General features: G+C 32.9%; 1 long non-coding RNA gene across 1 annotated transcript; it reads right to left on the reverse strand.

Moving 5' to 3' along the window:
* Positions 1–448: 448 nt before the first annotated feature.
* On the reverse strand, positions 449–7,719 carry LOC127265214 (uncharacterized). Its single transcript, XR_007841919.1, has 9 exons — positions 6,186–7,719; positions 5,105–6,024; positions 4,736–4,969; positions 4,255–4,521; positions 3,818–4,109; positions 3,174–3,682; positions 2,324–3,038; positions 1,308–2,178; positions 449–666 (listed from the first exon to the last, which is right to left on the reverse strand). It is a non-coding gene; the product is annotated as an uncharacterized LOC127265214 (long non-coding RNA).
* Between the last annotated feature and the right edge of the window lie 1,541 nt (positions 7,720–9,260).

The following is a 9,260-nucleotide window of genomic DNA, read 5'->3' on the forward strand; positions in this document are numbered from 1 at the left end:
ATCTATTTTTTATTTATTATATTACAGTAAAATTTAATTATACATTTAAAACATCAATATATATTTATATCACATCAAATAACTATTTCAATTCAAAATTTTATTTTTCAAATCAAAACCCCACAAAATTATTTTCTTTTATAATTATGTTTATTTGTGAAATTTTAGTTTTGATTATCCAATTTAAAATTTTCTTTTCTCTTTACAAATCAAATTAAACGCATATTTTTATTTATTATATGTTAGTATAAAATTAAGAAACAAAATTAATATATGCATGCAAGTCCCGGCACGAAAAATAATCCTAACTCTATACGTATTATGATAAAATAAAAACAATGCATAAATGTAAAAGAAAAGAGTACGAAAAACTCCCTGTTTTATTTTCGATAGTCCGCTCGTCCAACTGCTCATCCGGCCGCTCTCCCCAAAAGCTGTACCTACACACCAAAAACACTAAAAAATATGGTAGTATAAAATTAAGAAACAAAATTAATGCATGCATGCAAGTCCCGTGACGAAAAATAATCCTAACTCTATATGTATTATGATAAAATAAAAACAATGCATAAATGTAAAAGAAAAGAGTACGAAAAACTCCCTGTTTTATTTTCGGTAGTCCGCTCGTCCAACTGCTCATCCGGCCGCTCTCCCCAAAAGCTGTACCTACACACCAAAAACACTAAAAAATATGTTAGTATAAAATTAAGAAACAAAATTAATGCATGCATGCAAGTCCCGGGACGTAAAAATAATCCTAACTCTATATGCAATATGATAAAATAAATGCAATGCATAAATGTAAAAGAGAAGCGTAGGAAAAACTCCCTGTTTTGTTTTCGATAGTCCGCTCATCCAGCCGCTCTACCCAAAACTGTACCTACAAACCAAAAATACGAAAAAATATGTTAGTATAAAATTAAGAAACAAAATTAATGCATGCATGCAAGTCCCGGGACGAAAAATAATCCTAACTCTATATGCAATACGATAAAATAAAAGCAATGCATAAATGTAAAAGAGAAAAGTACGAAAAACTCCCTGTTTTATTTTCGGTAGTCCGCTCATCCGGCCACTCTCCCCAAAAGTTGTAGCTACAAACAAAAACACTAAAAATTATGTTAGTATAAAATTAAGAAACAAAATTAATGCATGCATGCAAGTCCCGGGACTAAAAATAATCCTAACACTATACGTATTATGATAAAATAAAAACAATGCATAAATGTAAAAGAGAAGAGTACGAAAAACTCCCTGTTTTGTTTTCGATAGTCCGCTCATCCGGCCGCTCTCCCAAAAAGCTGTACCTACAAACCAAAAACACTAAAAAATATGTTAGTATAAAATTAAGAAACAAATTAATGCATGCATGCAAGTCCCGGGACGAAAAATAATCCTAACTCTATATGCCATATGATAAAATAAATGCAATGCATAAATGTAAAAGAGAAAGAGTACGAAAAACTCCCTGCTTTGTTTTCGATAGTCCGCTCATCCGGCCTCTCGCTCTCTCCAAAAGCTGTACCTACAAACCAAAAACACTAAAAAATATGTTAGTATAAAATTAAGAAACAAAATTAATGCATGCAAGTCCCGGGACTAAAAATAATCCTAACTCTATATGCGATATGATAAAATAAATGCAATGCATAAATATAAAAGAGAAGAGTACGAAAAACTCCCTGTTTTATTTTCGGCAGTCCGCTCAACCGGCCGCTCTCCCCAAAAGCTGTACCTACAAACTATAAACACTAAAAAATATGTTAGTATAAAATTAAGAAACAAAATTAATGCATGCATGCAAGTCACGGGACTAAAAATAATCCTAACTCTATATGCAATATGACAAAATAAAAGCAATGCATAAATGTAAAAGAGAAGAGTACGAAAAACTCCTTGTTTTGTTTTCGGTAGTCTGCTCATCCGGCCGCTCTCCCCAAAAGCTGTACCTACAAACGAAAAACACTAAAACATATGATAGTATAAAATTAAAAAACAAAATTAATGCATGCATGCAAGTCCCGGGACTAAAAATAATCCTAACTATACATGCAACAAAATAAAAGCAATCCATAAATGTAAAAGAGAAAGAAGATTATGAAAAACTCCCTGTTTTATTTTTGGTAGTCCGCTCATCCGGCCGCTCTCCCCAAAAGCTGTACCTACAAACCAAAAACACTAAAAAATATGTTAGTATAAAATTAAGAAACAAAATTAATGCATGCATGCAAGTCCCGGGACTAAAAATAATCCTAACTCTATATGCAATATGATAAAATAAATGCAATGCATAAATATAAAAGAGAAGAGTACGAAAAACTACCAGTTTTGTTTTCGGTACTCCGCTCATCCGGCTGTTCTCCCCAAAAGCTGTACCTACAAATCAAAAACACTAAAAAATATGTTAGTATAAAATTAAGAAACAAAATTAATGCATGCATGCAAGTCCCGGGACTAAAAATAATCCTAACTCTATATGTGATATGATAAAATAAATGCAATTCATAAATATAAAAGAGAAGAGTACGAAAAACTCCCTGTTTTGTTTTCGGTAGTCCGCTCATCCGGCCGCTCTCCCCAAAAGCTGTACCTACAAACCAAAAACACTAAAAAATATGTTAGTAAAAAATTAAGAAACAAAATTAATGCATACATGCAAGTCCCGGGACTAAAAATAATCCTAACTCTATATGCAATTTGATAAAGTAAATGCAATGCATAAATATAAAACAGAAGAGCACGAAAAACTTCCTGTTTTATTTTCGGTAGTCCGCTCATCCGGCCGCTCTCCCCAAAAGCTGTACCTACAAACCAAAAACACTAAAAAATATGTTAGTATAAAATTAAGAAACAAAATTAATGCATGCATGCAAGTCCCGGGACTAAAAATAATCCTAACTCTATATGCAATATGATAAAATAAAAGCAATGCATAAATGTAAAAGAGAAAGAAGAGTATGAAAAACTCCCTGTTTTATTTTCGGTAGTCCGCTCATCCGGCCGCTCTCCCCAAAAGCTGTACCTACAAACCAAAAATACTAAAAAATATGTTAGTATAAAATTAAGAAACAAAATTAATGCATGCATGCAAGTCCCGGGACTAAAAATAATCCTAACTCTATACGCAATATGATAAAATAAAAGCAATACATAAATGTAAAAGAGAATAGTACGAAAAACTCCATGTTTTGTTTTCGGTAGTCCACTCATCCGGCCGCTCTCCCCAAAAGCTGTACCTACAAACCAAAAACACTAAAAAATATGTTAGTATAAAATTAAGAAACAAAATTAATGCATGCATGCAAGTCCCGGGACGTAAAAATAATCCTAACTCTATATGCAATATGATAAAATAAATGCAATGCATAAATATAAAAGAGAAGAGTACGAAAAACTCCCTGTTTTGTTTTCGGTAGTCTGCTCAACCGGCAGCTCTCCCCAAAAGCTGTACCTACAAACCAAAAACACTAAAAATATATGTTAGTATAAAATTAAGAAACAAAATTAATGCATGCATGCAAGTCCCGGGACTAAAAATAATCCTAACTCTATATGCGATATGATAAAATAAATTCAATGCATAAATATAAAAGAGAAGACAACGAAAAACTCCCTGTTTTGTTTTCGGTAGTCCGCTCATCCGGTCGCTCTCCCCAAAAGCTGTACCTACAAACCAAAAACACTAAAAAATATGTTAGTATAAAATTAAGAAACAAAATTAATGCATGCATGCAAGTCCCGGGACTAAAAATAATCCTAACTCTATATGCAATATGACAAAATAAAAGCAATGCATAAATGTAAAAGAGAAGAGTACGAAAAACTCCTTGTTTTGTTTTCGGTAGTCTGCTCATCCGGCCGCTCTCCCCAAAAGCTGTACCTACAAACGAAAAACACTAAAACATATGATAGTATAAAATTAAAAAACAAAATTAATGCATGCATGCAAGTCCCGGGACTAAAAATAATCCTAACTATACATGCAACAAAATAAAAGCAATCCATAAATGTAAAAGAGAAAGAAGATTATGAAAAACTCCCTGTTTTATTTTTGGTAGTCCGCTCATCCGGCCGCTCTCCCCAAAAGCTGTACCTACAAACCAAAAACACTAAAAAATATGTTAGTATAAAATTAAGAAACAAAATTAATGCATGCATGCAAGTCCCGGGACTAAAAATAATCCTAACTCTATATGCAATATGATAAAATAAATGCAATGCATAAATATAAAAGAGAAGAGTACGAAAAACTACCAGTTTTGTTTTCGGTACTCCGCTCATCCGGCTGTTCTCCCCAAAAGCTGTACCTACAAATCAAAAACACTAAAAAATATGTTAGTATAAAATTAAGAAACAAAATTAATGCATGCATGCAAGTCCCGGGACTAAAAATAATCCTAACTCTATATGTGATATGATAAAATAAATGCAATTCATAAATATAAAAGAGAAGAGTACGAAAAACTCCCTGTTTTGTTTTCGGTAGTCCGCTCATCCGGCCGCTCTCCCCAAAAGCTGTACCTACAAACCAAAAACACTAAAAAATATGTTAGTAAAAAATTAAGAAACAAAATTAATGCATACATGCAAGTCCCGGGACTAAAAATAATCCTAACTCTATATGCAATTTGATAAAGTAAATGCAATGCATAAATATAAAACAGAAGAGCACGAAAAACTTCCTGTTTTATTTTCGGTAGTCCGCTCATCCGGCCGCTCTCCCCAAAAGCTCTACCTACAAACCAAAAACACTAAAAAATATGTTAGTATAAAATTAAGAAACAAAATTAATACATGCATGCAAGTCCCGGGACTAAAAATAATCCTAACTCTATATGCAATATGATAAAATAAAAGCAATGCATAAATGTAAAAGAGAAAGAAGAGTATGAAAAACTCCCTGTTTTATTTTCGGTAGTCCGCTCATCCGGCCGCTCTCCCCAAAAGCTGTACCTACAAACCAAAAATACTAAAAAATATGTTAGTATAAAATTAAGAAACAAAATTAATGCATGCATGCAAGTCCCGGGACTAAAAATAATCCTAACTCTATACGCAATATGATAAAATAAAAGCAATACATAAATGTAAAAGAGAATAGTACGAAAAACTCCATGTTTTGTTTTCGGTAGTCCACTCATCCGGCCGCTCTCCCCAAAAGCTGTACCTACAAACCAAAAACACTAAAAAATATGTTAGTATAAAATTAAGAAACAAAATTAATGCATGCATGCAAGTCCCGGGACGTAAAAATAATCCTAACTCTATATGCAATATGATAAAATAAATGCAATGCATAAATATAAAAGAGAAGAGTACGAAAAACTCCCTGTTTTGTTTTCGGTAGTCTGCTCAACCGGCAGCTCTCCCCAAAAGCTGTACCTACAAACCAAAAACACTAAAAATATATGTTAGTATAAAATTAAGAAACAAAATTAATGCATGCATGCAAGTCCCGGGACTAAAAATAATCCTAACTCTATATGCGATATGATAAAATAAATTCAATGCATAAATATAAAAGAGAAGACAACGAAAAACTCCCTGTTTTGTTTTCGGTAGTCCGCTCATCCGGTCGCTCTCCCCAAAAGCTGTACCTACAAACCAAAAACACTAAAAAATATGTTAGTATAAAATTAAGAAACAAAATTAATGCATGCATGCAAGTCCCGGGACTAAAAATAATCCTAACTCTATATGCAATATGACAAAATAAAAGCAATGCATAAATGTAAAAGAGAAGAGTACGAAAAACTCCTTGTTTTGTTTTCGGTAGTCTGCTCATCCGGCCGCTCTCCCCAAAAGCTGTACCTACAAACGAAAAACACTAAAACATATGATAGTATAAAATTAAAAAACAAAATTAATGCATGCATGCAAGTCCCGGGACTAAAAATAATCCTAACTATACATGCAACAAAATAAAAGCAATCCATAAATGTAAAAGAGAAAGAAGATTATGAAAAACTCCCTGTTTTATTTTTGGTAGTCCGCTCATCCGGCCGCTCTCCCCAAAAGCTGTACCTACAAACCAAAAACACTAAAAAATATGTTAGTATAAAATTAAGAAACAAAATTAATGCATGCATGCAAGTCCCGGGACTAAAAATAATCCTAACTCTATATGCAATATGATAAAATAAATGCAATGCATAAATATAAAAGAGAAGAGTACGAAAAACTACCAGTTTTGTTTTCGGTACTCCGCTCATCCGGCTGTTCTCCCCAAAAGCTGTACCTACAAATCAAAAACACTAAAAAATATGTTAGTATAAAATTAAGAAACAAAATTAATGCATGCATGCAAGTCCCGGGACTAAAAATAATCCTAACTCTATATGTGATATGATAAAATAAATGCAATTCATAAATATAAAAGAGAAGAGTACGAAAAACTCCCTGTTTTGTTTTCGGTAGTCCGCTCATCCGGCCGCTCTCCCCAAAAGCTGTACCTACAAACCAAAAACACTAAAAAATATGTTAGTAAAAAATTAAGAAACAAAATTAATGCATACATGCAAGTCCCGGGACTAAAAATAATCCTAACTCTATATGCAATTTGATAAAGTAAATGCAATGCATAAATATAAAACAGAAGAGCACGAAAAACTTCCTGTTTTATTTTCGGTAGTCCGCTCATCCGGCCGCTCTCCCCAAAAGCTGTACCTACAAACCAAAAACACTAAAAAATATGTTAGTATAAAATTAAGAAACAAAATTAATGCATGCATGCAAGTCCCGGGACTAAAAATAATCCTAACTCTATATGCAATATGATAAAATAAAAGCAATGCATAAATGTAAAAGAGAAAGAAGAGTATGAAAAACTCCCTGTTTTATTTTCGGTAGTCCGCTCATCCGGCCGCTCTCCCCAAAAGCTGTACCTACAAACCAAAAATACTAAAAAATATGTTAGTATAAAATTAAGAAACAAAATTAATGCATGCATGCAAGTCCCGGGACTAAAAATAATCCTAACTCTATACGCAATATGATAAAATAAAAGCAATACATAAATGTAAAAGAGAATAGTACGAAAAACTCCATGTTTTGTTTTCGGTAGTCCACTCATCCGGCCGCTCTCCCCAAAAGCTGTACCTACAAACCAAAAACACTAAAAAATATGTTAGTATAAAATTAAGAAACAAAATTAATGCATGCATGCAAGTCCCGGGACGTAAAAATAATCCTAACTCTATATGCAATATGATAAAATAAATGCAATGCATAAATATAAAAGAGAAGAGTACGAAAAACTCCCTGTTTTGTTTTCGGTAGTCTGCTCAACCGGCAGCTCTCCCCAAAAGCTGTACCTACAAACCAAAAACACTAAAAATATATGTTAGTATAAAATTAAGAAACAAAATTAATGCATGCATGCAAGTCCCGGGACTAAAAATAATCCTAACTCTATATGCGATATGATAAAATAAATTCAATGCATAAATATAAAAGAGAAGACAACGAAAAACTCCCTGTTTTGTTTTCGGTAGTCCGCTCATCCGGTCGCTCTCCCCAAAAGCTGTACCTACAAACCAAAAACACTAAAAAATATGTTAGTATAAAATTAAGAAACAAAATTAATGCATGCATGCAAGTCCCGGGACTAAAAATAATCCTAACTCTATATGCAATATGATAAAGTAAATGCAATGCATAAATATAAAAGAGAAGAGCACGAAAAACTTCCAGTTTTATTTTCGGTAGTCCGCTCATCCGGCCGCTCTTCCCAAAAGCTGTACCTACAAACCAAAATCACTAAAAAATATGTTAGTATAAAATTAAGAAACAAAATTAATGCATGCATGCAAGTCCCGGGACTAAAAATAATCCTAACTCTATATGCAATATAATAAAATAAAAGCAATGCATAAATGTAAAAGAGAAAGAAGAGTATGAAAAACTCTCTGTTTTATTTTTGGTAGTCCGCTCATCCGGTCGCTCTCCCCAAAAGCTGTACCTACAAACCAAAAACACTAAAAAATATGTTAGTATAAAATTAAGAAACAAAATTAATGCATGCATGCAAGTCCCGGGACTAAAAATAATCCTAACTCTATAAGATATATGATAAAATAAAAGCAATACATAAATGTAAAAGAGAAGAGTACGAAAAACTCCCAGTTTTGTTTTCGGTAGTCCACTCATCCGGCCGCTCTCCCCAAAAGCTGTACCTACAAACCAAAAACACTAAAAAAAATGTTAGTATAAAATTAAGAAACAAAATTAATGCATGCATGCAAGTCCCGGGACGTAAAAATAATCCTAACTCTATATGCAATATGATAAAATAAAAGCAATGCATAAATGTAAAAGATAAGAGTACGAAAAACTCCCTGTTTTATTTTCGGCAGTCCGCTCAACCGGCCGTTCTCCCCAAAAGCTGTACCTACAAACTATAAACACTAAAAAATATGTTAGTATAAAATTAAGAAAACTAAATTAATACATGCATGCAAGTCCCGGGACGAAAAATAATCCTAACTATATGCAATATGATAAAATAAAAGCAATGCATAAATGTAAAAGAGAAGAGCACGAAAAAACTCCCTGTTTTGTTTTCGGTAGTCCGCGCATCCGGCCGCTCTCCCCAAAGGCTGTACCTACAAACCAAAAACACTAAAAATTATGTTAGTATAAAATTAACAAACAAAATTAATGCATGCATGCAAGTCCCGGGACTAAAAATAATCCTAACTCTATATGCGATATGATAAAATAAATGCAATGCATAAATATAAAAGAAAAGAGTACGAAAAACTCCCTGTTTTGTTTTCGGTAGTCCTTTCATCCGGCGGCACTCCCCAAAAGCTGTACCTACAAACCAAAAACACTAAAAAAATATGTTAGTATAAAATTAAGAAATAAAATTAACGCATGCATGCAAGTCCCAGGACTAAAAATAATCCTAACTCTATATGCAATATGATAAAATAAAAGCAATCCATAAATGTAAAAGAGAAAGAAGAGTATGATAAACTCCCTTTTTTATTTTCGGTAGTCCGCTCATCCGGCTGCTCTCCCCAAAAGGTGTACCTACAAACCAAAAACACTAAAAAATATGTTAGTATAAAATTAAGAAATAAAATTAATGTCTGCATGCAAGTCACGGGACGTAAAAATAATCCTAACTCTATATGCAATATGATAAAATAAAAGCCATTCAAAAATGTAAAAGATAAGAGTACGAAAAACTCCTTTTTTTGTTTTCGGTAGTCCACTCAACCGGCCGCTCTCCCCAAAAGCTGTACCTACAAACC

Source organism: Andrographis paniculata, unplaced genomic scaffold (assembly GCF_009805555.1).
Source record: "Andrographis paniculata isolate CXL003 unplaced genomic scaffold, ASM980555v1 Contig72END, whole genome shotgun sequence".
Lineage (NCBI taxonomy): Eukaryota > Viridiplantae > Streptophyta > Magnoliopsida > Lamiales > Acanthaceae > Andrographis > Andrographis paniculata.